The following is a 20121-nucleotide window of genomic DNA, read 5'->3' as shown; positions in this document are numbered from 1 at the left end:
AGGGCAGGGGTTCTCAGCCTATGGATTACAACCCCTTTGGGTACCTGTATTCATAACATTAACAAAATTATAGTTACAGAGTAGCAATTAGAACAGTTTTATGGTTGGAGTGTCACCACAATATGAAGAACTGAATTAAAGGTCTACAGCATTTGATGGTTGAGAACTACTAATGTAGGCTAATCTATGGGTTAGTGCTAGAAGTAGCTATCCAAGCAGATGCCGGATTTCTAGTCTTATCTCTCCACCTCTTGTCTGTAAGTGGCTACATGATTAGTTCTCACTATGGAAACCAATGTGTTACTTCTAGCCTGGGACTTTGGACACCCAGGACCTCTGCAACCCCAATGCTAGTTTATAAACATCATGCCAAGTTGTGCTGACTCCTTCCCAAGATGGGAAGGTTTCATCTGTGTCATTATGAGGAGAGAATACGCTCTGGAGAAGAAATGAACTCTTAGTATATTCGAGCACTGTAGCATCAGGGTTTAGAGATTCTGGTGTTATAGTCACTAAGTTTACTGCTCATAGTGCAGGAGTATTGGAGCGTGCATAGTTTAGAATACTGAGCAGAGGCAAACTCCTCATACAAAATATTCACATGCCTAGCAACATCCAAAGGCCAAAGTCAAGTGTTTTCCTATTTTAGGGAAGTGCCCCCAATCTTCCAGGTATCTTATTCTCTAGGAGAGAGGAAGATGTTAATTAGGTTGGAGGTGACACTAATTCCAGCACTGGCACTGCTTCTTAGGGTTCTTTTTTAAGTCTGCTTTCTTACCATGGCACTTGTGTTAGGTGAGGATAACACATGTGGTTTATTATCTAGAATTGGCAAAGGTCAAGGGAAGACCAAAATGGTTTGGAAGAGGAAAATGTAGAAATTTGGAAAGAGGAAGACGGAAGTCATAAAATTAGCTCTCTTAAATCGACCACCAATCTTTCCTCTTATACACAGTTTCATTTAGGTAAATATCTCATTTCAGCAAGTTTGGACATTCTAGAATGTTTTTAGAAAACGTCAAAATTTGGTTTCTATACAAAAGTCAAACAAGAACTGTGGTAGACATCTATTAGTCCTTTAAGAATTTTCAGAATACCCAAGATATAATTCAAAGACCACAGGCTCAAGAAGAAAGAAGACCAAAATGTGGATGCTTCAGACCTTCTTAGAAGGGGGAACAAAACACTTAATGGAGGAAATATGGAGACAAAGTATGGAGCAGAGACAGAAGGAAAGGCCCTCCAGAGACTGCCCCACCTGGGGATCCATCCCATCTGCAGACACCAAACCCAGTCACTTTTGTGGATGCCAAGAAGTGCTTGTTGACAGGAGCCTGATATAGTTGTCTCCTGAGAGACTCTGAAAGAGCCTGACAAACACAGAGGCAGATGCTCACAGCCAACCATTGGAATGAGCATGGAGTCCCCAATGGAGGTGTTAGAGAATGGGCTGAAGGAGCTGAAGGGGTTTGCCACCCATAGGAAAAACACCAATATCAACCAAACAGATCCCCCCCAGATCTTCCAGGGACTAAACCACCAACCAAAGAGTACACATGGACAGACCCACGACTCCAGCTCCATATATAGCAGAGGATGGCCTTGTCTGGCATCAATAGGAGGAGAGACCCTTGGTCCTGTGAAAGCTTGATGGCCCAGTGTAGGGGGATGTCAGGGTGGTGAGTGGGAATGGGTAGGTGGGTGAGGAAGCACCCTCATAGAAACAGGAGGAGGGAGTATGGGATAGACTGTTTCCAGAGGGGAAACCAGGAATGGGGATTTAAAAAAAGAATTTTCATCAAATTTTGATGTTTACATGCTCTGACATTTTTCTGGAGTTCATCATTTCTCAAAAGTTTAGGAACCCCTTCTCTGAAGCTATTTAGCCATAATGTTTGGATCAGTTTGATTTAATCCTGCTTTTTATCATTCTCCCCGCCTACTTAAAAGCTACTAGCAAAGGATACGTTCATAAAATCCATATGAAAAATGTGTTTTGAGAAGCAGGCTTGATATGCTTGAACGACTTCAATTCTTCTTGCTCTTTTTAAGGTCTAAGCCTGAACCAACCGGAAACTATGCCTTTTTCATTAAGAGACCTAAAACCAGGTTTCTTGTAGGATGGGGCACATGAATCTGACAGATTCCTGCAGATAAGGCACGAAGTGGAAAGGAAGAACCAGAAATGAAGGAATTCCAAACCTCGTCTTCCATTTGCTTTCTGGTAAAGAAACGTTGACAGACATGGTTTTATTTATTTTATTTATTTTTTTGCAAAGGAGCAGTAAGTTGTGGGTGACATGAAGAAAAGAATGGGTTCTCACTGGACTAAGTAAGGAAGCTAATCTTTTAAAAGTGATTTGCTTTATTTTTAATTATGTGTGTATAGATATCCATGTATGAGTGCGTGTACTAGCATGCAGGCATCCTTGGAGGCCAGAAGAGGGTGTCAAATTCTCTGCAGATAGAGTTATAGAAGTTTGTAAGTCATCTGAAGCAGGTGCTAAGAACTAAAGTCGGGTTCAAAAGCAACTTAGGAGAGGAAAGTGTTCACTCCTAGGTCATAAGCCACCATTGACTGAAGTTGGAGCAGGAACTAAAGGCAGGCACCATAAGGAAAAGCTGCTTGCTGGCTCATTCTCTGGCTGGCTTAACTGAACACATTTACCTTTATTTCTTGAAGAGTTCAGGACTGTCTGCCTAAGGATGGTGCCATCTACTGTAGGCTGGGCCCTCATGCCTCAATTAAAGTCAAGACAATCCATGATAGATGCCAAAAGACCAGCCAGACTCACCTGAAATTTTTGTTTCAGATGACTTTAGCCTGTGGCAAGTGGGCACTACATAGAACAGACTCAGAAATGACAAGGATCAGAAAGAAGGATGGTTAATTAACCTGCCTCAATTCAACCCAATTCCCACTGAACATGCCACTACATGAGTCTTTATAAAACACAGAGCACCACCAACCCATTACTAGATGTAGGAAGCAAGGTATAACCCAGTAGGAAAAAAAAACACACCCCTTCATTTATGACTAATTCTGACGATGTTTCAGATTATCTGAGATTGTGACAGATTCAGAGCTTCTTGGCATCTTGTGCCTCAGAGTTTGAAGACATCTTGGGGAGAGCCACTAGTTTGACAGAGAAGTATACAGAGTGAAGTCACTTCTAGCAACATCACAATATCATATCCCAACTGGTTAGCCAGTGGGAGGCCACAAGGAAGCCTGTCAGTACAGAAGGCTGTATAGCACACATGAGAAACACTTTAGAGAGAAGCATGAGATTTCTGGTCAGCTCAAGGCAAGGGAGTGTGGTGAGAAATTTAACGAGTGCAATTAGTTAGGGATCCGCATGTTCTTAGGGGTAGCAAGAATGTCAAAAAACAATCCTCTAAAGGAAATCTCAGGTATGAACCATTAAGTTGAGAATAATATTTGAGAGGACCAGGGTCTCCATCAATCTTAAACACATCGCCTTGCTCCAAACCATGTGAGGCTGACACCGAAGAAAATACATGAAAGATGGCTGTATGTAACCCCTATAAGCCAAGGCTTGAACCTTCCTGGTATAATGTTATTAATGAGAATATAATTTCTTTTTATTTTCAACAGTCAATTTTCATAATCACGTGGAATAACTTCAGAGTTGGAAAAGAACTTTGAATTATGAATCAAGATTTTCTTGCCATTCTAGAATGAACATTCTAAAGAAAGGTAAATGATTTGCCCAAAGCCAAACAGCTAACTAGTGGTAAAGCCAGACTTAAAATCAAGCTCCCTTCACATCTTTTTTCCCCTCTAATTTAAGAAAACAAATTAAAATGAAAACCAGATTTTGTTTCTTGATTAGAATACTTGTAATTTCTAGTCTCAATACATGTTAAAAATGATGTATTCTCCTTTAGGAATCACAACAGAGTGCTGACACCTTGTTCTTAGGAGTATCATGAAACTGTTTCTCTTCATAACATGATTTTATTTAATTTATCTGGAATATAAGCTATTTTAGTATCTCTCTACACTTACTCTTTTCTCCTGTGATAAGAGAGAAATTCAAAATTCCCTTTGTTGATGCTTCAGTATCTGGGATAATGAAAGATAATCTCTTGTTCTTCTGGGATCATTATTATTAAAATTAATCTATATTTTCTTTTAAATTTATGCATCCTATTTCTGGCCCATGACTCTCTTGAGTTCTTACAGAGATTGCTGTATCATTTTCTAAATTTCTTCCCTTTATTATTTAATATAAAGTGGACAGAGGAATAATAGTGCCTTAGGAAGCCTTAGGCTACAAACCTAGGCTGATCACAGGCTGCTTTTTGCAGTGCTAAATCAGATGGAGCCTGGAGTATTTGGGGCCACAACCAGGAAGGAAAGGGCAGAAGATTCTCAACAATAACCCCAAGTGACCCTGATATATCTGGTCCAGAGCCACATTCTTTTCAAGGTGAGCCTGGCTTTGCCCTGCTCCAGTTATCATGTGGGCAAGGAAATGTTTTCTGCAGTGTCAAGACTATTCTTAGGTCTGATTGAAAGGAACATATGAGGTCACAGAAAGTAGGTTGGGATACAGGACACTGATTGAACTCTAAGTCTGTCACTAGCTATAAGATATGGCCATTTACCTCTTTAATTCCTGCCATAGTCTATACTGCAGGGTGTGTGTATATGATAGAAATCTATACTAGCACCTACGCACATTAGATATAAACACATATTTATACAGTGACCACATACAAGTATATATCTTGCATGGAACTAGAAACAGTCTAATAAATTGAATTTTGAAATATTACCTTTCCATTGTATAGCATGAATCCTTCAAATTTTCCAGCATAGCTTCTTGACAAAGAAATTATTTCTCAACATTTCCTTCTGTTAGTTCATTTCTCAGATTTTAAGTGTAGAACATATACACACCACTCTACATTATACAGCGTGAATAGATCAGTGTTTTTGTCTAAAGGTCATTATGAATCGTCAATATAGGTAATATCCTTCATATGTTTTTATAAGATAGTTAAAACATTCACTTCCCAAAGCTGGAAAGTTGACTCCATAGTTAAGAGTGTGTGGCATTCATGCAGAGAACTGGTCCTGTGATTTCTAAAACCCTTATCAGGTGGCCCATAGGTAACTGTGACTTCAGCTTCAAGGGATCTGATACTTTTCTGGCTTGCATATGCATCTTCATAGGCATCTTCATGGGTATGCACATATATAAATATAAATAAAATTAATATTTTAAAACGTTTAATTCACTTAGAAATAATTAGAATTAAATCCAACATTGATATTATGTTGAGTCAAGCATTGAAATGGCCATAGTTGTGTAAAGAATCTAATTTTAGAAGCATATGCTTACCGTACGCCACAACAAATACCTGAAGTAATATTGTAATTGCAAGGCTGACTGTAGCTTTATTAGTTTTGTGATATGTGTGTGTGTGTGTGTGTGTGTGTGTGTGTGTGTGTGTGTGTGTGAAGGCAGCATTTTACTGAACCCATGACAATCCTTCTGTCTGTGCCTTTCAAGTGCTAGGATTACAGCTATGTGACCCCCCACATTACCACATGAACTTTACACACAAGATGCTAATTGAAAAAGAGATAACTACATATTCAAGACAGGAAGGAATACTTCAGAGAAGACTGAATGTGTGTAAGGATGCAATGTCTTCAACCACAGAAACAGTAGACAAGGTTTGTGTTTGTCATGGAGAGTGGTACTGGAAGACATCTAACATCAATTCTGGTCTCTACACACATGTGCACTCACATAAAACTGGGCACACACACAAACACGAATATATGTACACAAAGAGCAAATTTACATCCACGCAAAAAAGATTTCTTTTTTTCTATTTTAAGCCATTGGAAGGTGACATTTTTCTTTAGTGCCTAGATGGGACTTCCCTGGATAGCAAACATCAGCATGACTCATTAAGAACACAGGACAACTAGGGGGAAGTCATAAATGTCCCATTCTCTTAGTGGCTTTGATAGGAAGGATTCAACTTGTCTATAGGCCATTTAAAGAACTTTCTCCAAACAAATGAACAATCAGAGGAGTGAATAAAACATATTCACACCCTCTCCTTTCATGTGGCTCTAGGATCTAACCTGATTTGGAACACATTGTCTTCTATCGTTTTCTGCATTTAGTCATTTGTAACTAACATGGATGCCCCAAGTATGAAGCAGGGTGACATAAAAATTTCAACAAATGGTGAATGTTAAACGTAACAAAGTAAATTTTTATCAGATACTGTTTCTTTTCCATCAAGGTTATTTTTCTCCAGTTATAATTTAGTTTGGGCCTCTAGTCTTCCTTTATATAATTCAGGACCTCACTCTACAAATTCACTTTTATTGGTGCCATTGCACACCCACCCACTTCTGTCTGTGGATCAGGATGCAAAGCTCTCAGCTACTTCTCTACCACCAGGCCGGCCATGTTCCTGCCACGATGATCATGAACAATGTCACTGACATTATTATGCCAGTTAGAGCTGACAGTGAGATGATAAAATCAAGTTGGTGGAGGTCACGTAATCATTTTATTCAAATGATATAGGATTAGAAATGCCGTGTTGCATATTGATCAGAGAAAATTCAGAGACAGCTCACTATCTTCTTTGTCATCATAATCAGCACATGCGTCTGTGTGCACTGGGCTTTAGTCTGAAAACAAATGTACACTGTGCACCAGAGTCAGGATTTAAACCTTTTATGTGAGCCAATTGCTATCGTGCTGTTTCCCAGGGATTGGCTTATTTGCGGATCAATAACAGAGTTGTAAGCTTTGGGGGGAAATTTGCTAACTAGTCTTCAGAAAATCTTATTCAATACTTTAGTCTTAAGTGGTGAGTGGCAGGCCTCCTTCTTCCCGTGCAGGAGTAAATAAAACACCTCTGAACAGCTCAGCTTCTTGTCAACACAGCATGAACTGGGCCGTGGAAGAGCATTCGGGACTGCGACAAAACCGAAACATAACGGCATCAGCATCCTGCCACAGGAACTTGAATAATTTCTTTCCTCTCAATGTCTTCTTGAATGGTCACATGGATTGGGGACTACGAAGTTGTCCTAAGAGATTGAGTTACGATATTTCATCCTGACTCGGGCTCTGAGCCTGAGATAGTACATTGTACGTTGAATGGTTATTGCGTGTTTGGTTCGAAGTGTCAGGCAGACATTTAGTTCGGGCCCTGCTTGCAGTTTTAGAGAATAGAGTTAGTTCATGATCTCACGGGAAAAAATGACAGGCATGGTGCTAGAGAAGGATCTGGGAAAGAGGGAGAGAGAGAGAGAGAGAGAGAGAGAGAGAGAGAGAGGGAGAGAGAGAGAGAGAGAGAGAGAGAGAGAGAGAGAGAGAGAGAGAGAGAGAGAGAATGTGTCTATCATGTGCTTTTGAAACCTCAAACTTCACTCTGATTGACACTTCTCCCACAAGGCCACATCTCTTTCAGAAAGGCCACATCTAGTTCGGTGAAGCCAGTTGGCTTCTCAAACAGTTCCAATAACTGGGGATGAAGCATTCAAACATGTGAGCCTATGGGGGCCATTCTCATTCAAACAAGTATGTTCAATTTTTAAACACTGGATTCTGAGAACTTGGGAATCACAATAAAACTCTCTTTTGATCCCTGGGAATACTAGTATCTGTTCTCTGAGGAACCAGCTCAGTACATGTTGAAAACTCTATAGTAATTCAAAACATAAATTAATACATCGAAACTCAAGGGTATTGTATATACTTGATAATGACTGATGGGTTAAGGAAAATTCAGATCTCTGAGGAGATTCATTCAGGTGTCTGTGATGCACCACTATCTAACCACAAGCAAGAACCTCGCCGGGTATGCTCATACACTACTCCCCTGATGAATCTCATAGAAATATATGACAAAGCTAATAGTTTGGCCAAACCTATGCTAAACGCTAATCCTACATCCCTGGATTATCAGGTGCTTCTGATGGACTACACTGGGAGCTGACTTCATTTTGTCACCTTATCTGAGTCACACAGAGTGCATTACATATACTCAACAGTATATGATGGTAACTTCCTATTGGAACTAAATTTAGTCACATGACAATCCTAGTGATTTTGATGATAATCAGCAAAAACAAACAAATTTTCTCTTGAGTTTTACTTCTCTTTCTACCAGTAGATGATTGCTTTTAGTGGTCCTCACTACCAACCTCACACCGGACTTTAGGATGACAATGACCAAATTGATTGTGGTTTTATTTAGGCTCACATACTAAGTTATAGAAGCTTTCAATGCAGGATATAGGCTTTATTCTACTTTATTTTATTCTACTGGGTCAGGAAACACTGAGGTCTCAATACATCAAAATGAGAAATGATGAAAATTTAACTCCCTTTAGACTTAAATGATTTTGCATTGACATTATTAACTAAACTCTATTATATGCTCTGTCTTCTCTTTTCCATTGTTTCATCGTCTTCCTGACTGTTTCCTGGCTCTCCTCTAGTGTAGCTACCATCTCCCTTGTTACCACTGCAAATGTAGTAGGGACTTAGAGTTGGAAGTCTGAGTTTTAGTATTTATTAACCATTATGAGACAAGTTGAAAAGAGATTTTTAAAATCTAAATGATCAAGGTGAAGGATCAATGTCAGATGCAATTAGCTTATTCTATTTCTAACATCAAAACCTTATTATCCTATTTTTTTTACTATTTTCTTATCACTGTCCATTTTAAGACAAAAGTCATAATACAGTTTTAACAATCGTCCTTAAGCCTCACATGAATAAACAAACTTAAGTGTGAGGAAGTCAATATTACTTCAGTTCTGCCTGAGATCTTTTGCTTAATTTATCTACTTAGGGAGTTGATTTGCAGATTCTCTGGGTGATAGACCAAGTCTGTATTTTCTGATCTGTTTTTTATCAGTAATAAAATTAACATTTTGGTTCTTTAAGAATATTTTTCCATTGTTTTTCAGGTATGAAATAGGAAAATGCATTAACATATATTAAAAATGCTATAATTACTCTAACTAATGTTATATATCGAATGTTGAATATTTTCTCTGGAGTAATGGTATGATAGGTTTAGTTATTTTATTTTCCAAGGATTAATTATTATTAGGAACCTCATTTAAAAATATAAAGACAGGTTTAAGAGTTTCTAAATCATCCCTAAAAGTTAGATTACCTGGGAGGGAAGTATAATAAGATATTTATTTACAGCAAGGAGGCTTTTTTCATTGAAAGCTTGAAGGACATTCAAGCCTTCAATATATAATGGAAGTGTGCCATAAGAAAAGTCCTGATGCTTTCTCTGGAACTGTGAGGAGTCTGAGATTTGCAGATTACAAGCTGATGGGTTAGCCTTCTTTGGTCTCCTAGATGCTGGCAGAAAATAGGGGAAGCATTGTTTCAATAAGGAGCAACAAGAATGTCAGACTTTCCTTTGCCCAGTGTCTTAAACCTCAATTTACATATGGATACGTGATCCACTTGATGTCTTCACAGACAGTGGGTTATACCACAGAAGATCCTGGGCTGTGATCCAGAGGAAGACTTCATCTCGGGACTGGTGGATTGAGCAAGATCCTTGCAAAAGACGACTTGGAACAAAAGCAATCGGTATTTCCCCTTACATGGTGTGTGGAAACACAAGCACACTACAGAGCCTTGTGTTAAAACAAGAAAGATTATGATATTTTAATCGAGAACAGTTTAAGTAAAGGTTGAGAAAGAGGAAAGAATAGAAAACAGGGAGGGAATTGAGTTTTGTGTAGGAGGCTGAAACAACAGAGAGTCATGTTTCGTGGCTGGAGAGGTGGTTCAGTGGTTAAGAACACTTGCTGTCCTCACAGAAGACCCCAATTCTTTCTCCAGAGTCCACAACTATTTATAACTTCTGTTCCAGGAGATGTGATGCCCTCTTCTGGCTCTCCTGAAGCACCAGGAATAAATGTGGGACAAATACAGGTAAACAAGTAAAAATACTTATATACATAAAACCAAAACTAAGTAATGATGACCTTACGGATCGTGTTTCTGGAGAGGTAGCTAGCTGTTCAGAGGGCTAGCTGATATTGCAGAGGACATGAGTTAAGTTCCCAGCACCCATATCAGATGACTCATAACTGTCTATGACTACAGACCCAAAAGATCTGGCCCTTTCCTCTGGCCTCTGTGAACCCCTGAATACACATGCACGCACAGAGAGAAAGATAACCAATGAAAATATTTTTTAATTATTTATTTATTTTTATGCTCCAGATTTTATTTCCCTCCCAGTCCACCCCCAGATTGTTCCATATCTCATACTTCCTCCCCCCACCTCATCTCCAAAAGGATGTACCCGCCCTACCCACCCCACCTACCCCACCAGATCTCTAAACTTCCTGGGGCAGAATCATGTTTTTATTCAATACATAGAGTGATAGAAGTGAGAAGGTTTTGGCAACTAAATTAAGCTCCTATCGTTAAACCTACCAGAATAAGTTACCATGGAAATAAGGCCAAGGCTAAGTATCTTAAGAGTCCATGACTAGAAATGCATACCTCAATTCAAAGGTCTGAGGGATACATGGGTTTATAGCAGTTGCCTGGTGATTTAGTATAACATATACACCATTCCTTAGAGCTAAATTACATTGGGCAAATTTTAAAATAAAAATTTGAATGGTGGGAAGCAATCAGAAAATGCATAACATCAATATCAATGTAATTATTAATGCTACCCAGTTAAATGAATAATCTTCAAGAAATTCCAGCTATTTCTGGGTCTATCTCTGTCTTTCTGTCTCTGCCTCTCTCTTTTTTCCTTCCCTCTCTCCACCCACAATATGAAACAAAAGTGCACAAAAACTAATCTAAACTAATTGGCCTTTTCTACTTATGACTTTTTTTAAAGGGATGATTTAGAAACATATCCACTTCCAATTTTGCTTCACCGGTAAGATGCTTTTGATCTCTGCTTGCTTTCCACCACCCTGGGCTTAAACATTGCTAATACACAGCAGTACCTACCACCTGGAATATTCCTCTTCAGGAGAGGGAGGGGTACTAGGCAGCTGGATAAATTCTCCCTGACTCACATTCTATATGTAGAATATCTATGTGCCTCCCGTAAAGTCTGGAAGATTGCTGGGTTGCAGGGATCTCCTTTGGGTGCTACAAATCTCTGGTGTCTTACACAATGGAAGTGTTTTTCTGATTTGGAAGTTTCTTGGGTATTTCAGAAGTGGTAAGGTTTCCAGCAGTTACTCTGAAGTCATGTAGCTTTCAAACTTCTTGTCACAAACTGTTAAATACTGAGGGAGAGACAGTAGTGACAGACGTTAGTCAGTCACCAAAGGGTGATAATGTCTGTACTTTTTCAGCACTCCAAAAAGCCTCAGTTTGTTTGGAAACACCCATGTATGGAATATTGGAGATGAACACATAATTTCACTTGGTTGACTTTGAATCGTAGATCCTTTCAAGTGTACTATGCCTGTAATTTTATTACAAAGCATAGATTAAAATTCAGTTTGGCTTTGAGTTTTATTTTATAAAGATTTATTTTGTATGTATGTATGTATGTATGTATGTATGTATGTATGTATGTATGTATACATGTGTCTGTGTGTCTTTGCTTATTTTGGGGGTTCCTGCAGAGACCAGAAGAGAACTTTTCATACAAGAGCACTGAGTTATAGGTGTGGGTGAGTGGGGGTGCTGATGGCAGAGCTCTGGTTTCTCAAAATGGCAGCAAGAATGCTTACCCTTTGAAGCATCTCCTGACCTGAAATTTGAGTAGCCTTGAAATTTATTAAAGTAGTAACATAAATAAATGGCGTGTATAGATTAAATTTAGTAGTTAAGAAGAAACAATTAAAATAATTGTATTATAGATATGAAATTCTTTGTCCAAAGGTGATGGACACACTAATATTAAATTCCTTTTCAAATAAAACTATGCTATTATTAATACCTTTATAATTTTTTGTATTTTTTTAGCAAACAACTAAATATATTATGCTTGGTGACCTTTGACTCTAAGATAAGTCAAGATGGTGCTGTTGTATTTTAATCCCTGCCTGTCAGAGGCTGGCTGAGGCAGGGAGATTTTATCCCCTACCAGGCTGTCTTTATAAAAGAAAAATAAATAAAATAAATAAAGAGAAATTATGATAATTTCCTTCTAAGAGAAATTAAATATTCTTATGAAAGAAAAATCTTTTTTTTCCTTGGATAGCATTTCCCAGAAAATTTAGAATCATACTGTACTTTACAAGAGTTAAGTTGGAAGGAAAAAAATTGCACATCGCTGGTCTGAAATTAAATGGTGAGACGAGGTGAAATGATGAATTATGACCTCATACTACTGAATAAAACCTTTGCCCACCTTGCCTGTGCTGCGTTGGAATTCTACTTCTGCGAGGAAGACACTCTTCTCCCTACCAAAAGGCTTCCAGAAGCTTGAGAATTACATCACTACAGAAGTCAGTGGAGAACCAATGGCTGCTCTCTGTGGGGAAGAACTTAACTCCAACACATCAGCTGGCCTTCCTCATGTTGAACGCCCTGGAAATGTCAAAATGAATCAAGACAAAAAAGAGGAGGTCTGGTCAAGACACAATAGTTCTCAAAGAGTAAGAGAGGCAGCTATGATCATGGAAAGTAGGTACACTTCACGCTCGTTATGTTATCTGTATGACAATGCATCCTACAGCAAAGGACCATGGGGAAGAACTACTGCCTCTTAGTTTCCTACCTTGACTGGCTCAGCTCTAGGCTGTTCAATTTAGAGAGGGAAGCGGCTGAGTGCATTCATCACGCAAGAAAAGGACATGCTGGGCTGTAAATATCATCCTGCTAATGGCAGGATGCTCATCTCTCTCTTGGCACCTCCTATTTCTCTTCTTGTACTTTGTTCTCTGTTTCTGCTCTCCTCTTCTTCCTCTGTACTTGTGGAGCAGAAACTGCTAGAAATGCACGCCATCAAAATGATGGTGATTAAACCAGAGAATGCTAGTCGGAAGAGCATTTCAGAGATGGTGGGAACAGAGATGAGAGTAGATGTATTCTGACTGTCTTTCTTCCACCTTTTTCCTTTGGCTGACTTTATCTTCTTTTAAAGTAACACTGAGGTACAATTTTTTGCAGGAAACATTCAAATAAAAAAAATGTAAGTTTGGGAACCCGATTTCTAGAATTCCATTCTGGTTGTTACCAGCTTTGTATACACAGATCGCCCACTCAGCATACAGACTCTTCAGGACTGGTGTTCATTTCATCAAAGAGTGGAACATTTAAACAAGGTAGCAGAAAAAAAAATTCTTTACTGTGTGGGGTCTTACGGACACAGGGATTGCATGCCAACTTTTGCTTTTATAATCATAACAGTTTCTATTACAATTTTACTTTCTAGCCTATGTTTTCATTGTTACTATAATACGAATCTGGGATATTTTTGATCAGTTTCTGCAATTTAATTGGCAAACATATTGTGAAGGTTGGAAAACTGCTTTACAAATGTTGTCACATCCTCTAGAATTAGGGGGAAAAAAAGATTTATTTTTGAAACTGACATGATGTAGTCACGTTTCTTCCTTAAGACAAATGTCTGTATCGTATAAATAACTGTGAAACCTCTTTTGTTGTCTTGTAACTATAACAATCTGATAAACTCGAATGTGTATCAGGAAACAGACAGGCCATAAATAGGCCCCATGTTTTCCAAGATGACAAGCTTCGAGGTGAAAGCTGTGGATGAGACGAAACAAAGGGACGGCCCGGCGATCAAGATGGAAGGACTACGCAACGTTTGGATTTGATTCCATGCTGGCTCTGTTCCACCCGAGTTTAATGCGGTATGCAGCCCTCAGTGAGTGATTCCTCTCCTCCTCTCTTTCTTTGGCCTTCTTTGAATTTTTACGCTGTAGGCCACACATTTTTTTTTAAAGGTGTTTTGGATTTCAGAGGCCTTAATCACTTGAGTTTTCATTAGAGATTTCAAAAGTGAGAGCGGACATACCAGCAGGTTTAGGCGGAACGCTCCCAACAGCCGTTCTCTGAGATGTGTCAGAACATGACACAGCAGAAAGAGGTGTTCTGTTGGCAGGATGCACCTTGATGGATGGTGTAACTCTGCGAACAGGAAACACGCTTTTGCACAACATTCCACATGGCACTTGCACAGAAAGTACTGACATTTAGAATTGCAAACACGTCCATTAGGAAATGGAGAGAGGTGCAGTAACGGGCTGACCATTACTGAGATACGAATCCACTTGGCTATTCTTCACAGATTGTTGACTTGTACCTTATTTTTAAACATATTTATTGGTGTGTGCTATGTGTGCATGGGTAAGTATATGTGTTGAGGTTCTCTCAGAGACCAGAAGAAGACACTGGATCCTATGGAGCTTGAACCTGTGACCTTTGGAAGCTGAGTACTGGGGGTGAAGAGAACCAAACTAGTCCGGTGCAAGAGCATCAAACACGTGAACCACTGAGCTATGCTTTCAGTCCCTTGTACCGTAGTCATGAGTGTAGTTTGGTTTGGGGTTAAATGAGGACATGGGTATCATCTTAGTGATCCTCGATTCTTATCCCCAGGGTCACTGAAGCCTCTTATTTCTGATAAGAGTAAGAAGGAGCCTGGCTTTTCACAGAAGACTGCAAAGGAAGGAAACACAGCAAACTGAATTCTTTTAAGTTTACATATGGAAAACGAGTACCCAAGTACTGCTGCTAATCCGAAAGTAATGCTTTTGTCTAAGAAGAAAGAAGACCCAAAACAGAGAAAGAGTACGGATGCTGTGAGTCCAGCAGGGATTTAATCTCCAAGCTTCACAAACGTTCAGGAAAAGATTGCTTAAGAAAGCTGAAATGTTTCCAAAGTCCCTGTTAGAGAATATTTTAAAAACATCACTGTTCCTTTAAAGTAGCTATTGATTTCTCTTTGAACATTTATTAGTTATTCGAAAACAATTGAGTCATTCGTAACATACACAAGAGTACTATTCTACCTTCAAGATTAAGCTCATCTTTCAGTGAAGTGTAATAATTAGGAGCAAATAACATTTGATATTCTCAGTATTGACCAGCCAAAATTATTTATAATATATTCAATTATCCATCAGCCTTGTTGGAATAGTTATGTGTTATTATATACATACATACATATATGTGTGTGTGTGTGTGTTATATAATAGTTATATGTGTATTATGTTAGAATACACATGCAAGTCTACCATTGGTAGAAAGAATTGACCAACTATGATAAACATCAACATGATAAAATGTCTAGAATTGATGAACTGCTATATTTTAAGTAAGGATTGACTTGTGTTTGAGGATAATAGATGTGTGTGTGTGTGTGTGTGTGTGTGTGTGTGTGTGTGTTTGGGTGTGACCTAACCCCATAAGAAAAAGACTATCCACAGTATAAATTTTAAGATATTTAGTTTATTATTTTTCTTTGTGTTTTGTCTACTACAATTTTGTTTTGTTTTGATTGGTCAGCCAAATGATTAGACACGTTTATGACTTTTCATGTTTCTAAATAATATAGTATAGTTTTTGTAACCTTTTCCACCTCCATTGATTTGTCATTTATCCATTTATCCAAATGAATTATTCTTCTGTGGGATTGTATTCTGCTTGTGAAACTATGTCCTTAACATAGTTCATCCAAGCTCATACCATAAAACATGCAATGAATGCCCGATTCATATAAAATTGATAGTTTTCATATATATATTTCAATATATATATATATTGGCACCATCTGCCAGTTGTGAAAAGTGCAAATGGCATGATACTGGTTAGAAATGGGCGTAACAGGGCACTTGAAAACTTCCGGATAATGCGCGAGACATGCTTTTTAATTAAAATACAAAGCTGGCTTAGCTAGACAAACACCAGTTTCTCCCCAGACATCACACTTACTCAGTCATGTATTAGCTTTGCTTATTTGTGTTATTTAAGAAGAATAATGATAAATCAGGGTAATGTACAGAAGACATGACCCAGAGAAATGAGGCGTGGTCTTCTGCTCGGGGCAAGCGGAAGGATACTCTGAGCGGGATGATGTGTATGGGTCTGCTTGTGCCTTTCCAACTTATTTCTGGGCCGTTTCTTTATTACTCCATTGTTTTAAGCAACATCAGCTCCCCCTACTTTCACCCACTTTATTTCACCGCGTTACAGCTGAGGCAAGCAATTCTCGACCCCAGTTGCACAATATTCTCTGGGTTATTGTGATCTCGAAGGACGTTGTGAAATTCTCCTAGCGAAATTAACTGCAATGTGATTTAATTTCTTTTTTCTCAAAGCATCGTGTGTACCATAAAATGCACCTAAGAGGAGTCCGGGTGAACAAAGCGGGAGGGAGTGAATCCAGAGAAAGATTACAGGCTGTCAGAACTGCAGGGCTGTAGGGCTGGCAGTGACTTCTGCTTTCGTCCCACAGACATTTGCGGGCAAGGGCATGAGATGAAAAGCCGGGCATCCTCTCTGTAATTTATATTGCCACAACATTCCATGCCGGCCACATGCTTCGGTCATACAGAGCTTACGAGCCCTTTTGTTCATTCAGAAGAATGTCCAAGAGGCTTCACATCTGCATACCTCTCTCGCTGCGAGCAAATTTGGACGCCTCTCAGTAAGCAGAGACTGAGGGCCTGAAATTCTGTTTGCTTTCGCTTGTTGATTTGTTTGCTTTAGAATATAAATCTCCGACTCGCAGCCATCTCCTTTCATGGTTAGAAGAGACTCGTTTGAATTCATCTTCTCCAGCAGTATGTTCTGGTTATATTACTGAAGACTCTCCTCACTCCTAAACTGGGGCAGCACCCTCTCATAGAGCTATTGACAGGAAGGCTTTTTAATACCCTGACAGATTGCATTGCAGCTGGAAGGAACCACACAAAACTCAGCCCCTGATCTTCCCTAACTAGAATTATCTTAACTACAGCCATGGCTACTGCTACTTCTGCTTGTCTTTGCCACCCTAGCCCCTCTATCAGGTTCTCTTCTCCGTTTTCACTGCAAGTCCCAGGCCGTTCAGAAGCAGAATCTTCTATTTGTCCTATCTTACCACATAGCTCCCTATCTCTCTTTGTTTTCATATAAAAAAAAATAGGAAATGTCCTTTGTGGTCATTTGATGCAATGTGTTTGATGGAAATGAGAGTCAAATTTCACAGCCTTGCATTAATTTGCAGGAACAACTGGTGAGTGAGGTAAGATAAAATACATTTGTTGGGCTAGATTCATTCTTCAGCCTTTTATGTTTTCCCCTACTCTATTTTTCTGTCAAAGGCCTATCTGAGTATTAGGATTAAATGGTGACTTTCTGTAGTTGTAATATTCATAGTTAATATAACCAAATTTGAAGTTTGGTTTCTACTTTTCACACATTTGGTGTGTATGTGTGTGTGTGTGTGTGTGTGTGTGTGTGTGTGTGTGTGTGTGTGTGTGCGATGTCCCACTGTGTGGGTGTTAAAGTCAGAGGGCAACTTGTCAGTGTAGGCTTTCTCCTTCCAACGTGCAGATTCTGACTGATCTCAGGTCCTCAGGCTTGGCAATGAGTTCCCTTGTCCACTGAACCATCTCGGTGGTTTGAAAGAGAAGGCCTCCAGAGGCTCAGATATTTGAGTGTTTGTTTCCTGGTTGGTGAAAATGTTTAGGAAGATTTAGGGGTATGGCCTTCTTGGAGGAAACGTATCACTAGAGGGTGAGCTTTGAGATTTTAAAGCCTAGGCCAGGCCCAGTCTCGCTTTCTTTTCGCTCTCCCGTGTATGGGTCTGGGTGTAGGAATTTAGTTACTGCTTTAGCATGCTTTCATGCTCCCTGCCAAGTTGACAGAAATGGGTTAACGCTCTGAAACTGTAATAAGGCCTCAGTTAAATGGTCTCCTTTGTGAGTAACCTTGATCACGATGCCTCTTCACAGCAATAGCAGAGTAACTAAAACAGCTGTCTTGATGTCCCTTGGAATTTTCTTTCTTGATGGCTAACCAGAACAGGAGCAGGACACGTGTGTAGTCTTATATCACAGCCAAGGGCTGTTAACTTATAGCCTCAAGATGGAGATGAAGCCGATAAACCAATTTGAATTTCCAACAAGCCAGAAAGAAAATTAATAAGACAAACAAGAAGGAGGAGTTGTTATATGACTTCCTTTTCTGTCTCTAGTTGTTTTCTATATGAGTGATTGTGATCTGTAAACGAATTTGGAATAATGATTTTTAAGGAGCATAGAGTATACTCAAACTGCAGGTGTGACCTGGTAAGGTTTGAGTTAGAGTTATATAAGAAAGTACTACTATGTCTCAAAAATCTTTCTATGTCTCTATGCCTTGGGCCGTGGTTGGAGGGAGAGCAGTTCTCCAGGTCTTGGTTGGGGTGAGAACAGTTTGTAATTATGCTGTATCAAAACTGTCATTGCCCTCATCTCAATACAGCCTTCCAGAGACCAATAGTAGGACAGTCTAAGAAAAGACACCTTAAATAGTACACAAATCTCGCTTTAGGAATAGCAGGAAATGTGTTTAGCAAGTCAATTCCCTTCCAAAGTATTATGGTTTGTCTCCCGAGGCACAGTGATAGAGCTTACATGCAATAAAACCAAGCCAAAAGTCACCACAGCCATTTTCATAACCCATGACATATAAAACATAATGCATAAGGCATGTGCCAAGATGCATGAATTTGAAAAGTGAGGAATAATGAGAAAAGACTGACCAACTGTTGGAAATAATGCCAAGCTTTCCAAAGAGTCCTGATAAGACTTGGGTAATTTTCTCAGATGTATTTTATGGGCTGAACTATCTCAATGTTAAATTTTGTCTTTGGTTTTACAATAAATGGTCATGTCAGCCAATAACATGAAATACTGAAAAATGTGTGTCGGACTTAACATGTACCTACAAGGAAAAGCAAGTAATATCTGTTTTGAAAGATATAACTTCTTGCCACTCATCTTGCAATAGTATTTATTTATCCATACTCCTGTTAATTTCCTCTTCTGGATTTCAATATTCCCTACCTAATACTGGCAAATGTCTTGTCTTGCTCTAAGATTATGTGGAAAAACATGAGCGACAGCATCCACAGTTGAGGTTGCTTCTACCCAAGGTTTTGATAAGTTGCTTGACTTCCCTTTTGAACCATTATACATCAAACATAATCATGTTTTGTGGGGCTCTAAAAATGGTCGCAGGATCCAACTTATTCTTCCATTCCACCCCATTAAAAATCTCTGATGCTAAGACGTGCTGAATGCATGTTCCTAGCTAATCATCTTCTCTAAAAATATTTGAATGTGATTGGTTCTAATTTTAATAGGGGTATGAAAGGGTTTAGCAAGGATCTAAGGAATGAAAACAGCAGCACCTGTCAAGACACAACATTTGTGTGTGTGTGTGTGTGTGTGTGTGTGTGTGTGTGCACGCATCTTACATGCTATGCTCTGCAGAGACCATGAGCCCCTTTGTTTCCTTTTCTGAGCCCCTCTGCTAATTGAGAAAATGTGGCAGTGACTAACCTCCTACACCTGCAGAGAAATGAAAAATTGTCCAAGGTATTTATTTTTAACTATTTTGGGTAGCATGGACATTAATTAAAAGGTATAACTCAATCCACAACCTTTCTTCCAATTCATAAAGCCCACTTAATATAGACATTTGATTGTAGCTTTCATATGTCTTCAAGCACAATTAGAAAATGTTACATAACCATGCTGTGACCATATCTAATACTTAATCAATATCAAATTCTTACACTAATTTAATTGAAGCCACAGCCAGAACAGAAATACTATTCTAGAATCACTCACAGGAAAGGAAGTCGAGGCTATCATTTATTTTTTTTCTACCTTGTGTGTTTAAGCACTTATCCTGCTATTGATCTACTACAAGTGGCCTCTAGTGGAAAGGAAAATTGACCTTTGCCAGAATGCAAGCTCTTAACAGCAAAAAATGTCTGAATGATTCACTACTATCTCACTGATTCAGTTACGACTAAAACAGAACCAAGCGGTCAGCAGGTACTCAACACATTGGAGGAATCCCTAATTCTGAGCAACTATGTTTTTATTCAAAATCTCAGTACTGCTCACCTAAGAGG

Source organism: Rattus rattus, chromosome 4, assembly GCF_011064425.1.
Source record: "Rattus rattus isolate New Zealand chromosome 4, Rrattus_CSIRO_v1, whole genome shotgun sequence".
NCBI classification, from domain to species: Eukaryota; Metazoa; Chordata; class Mammalia; order Rodentia; family Muridae; genus Rattus; species Rattus rattus.
This window is presented reverse-complemented; position numbering follows the sequence as displayed.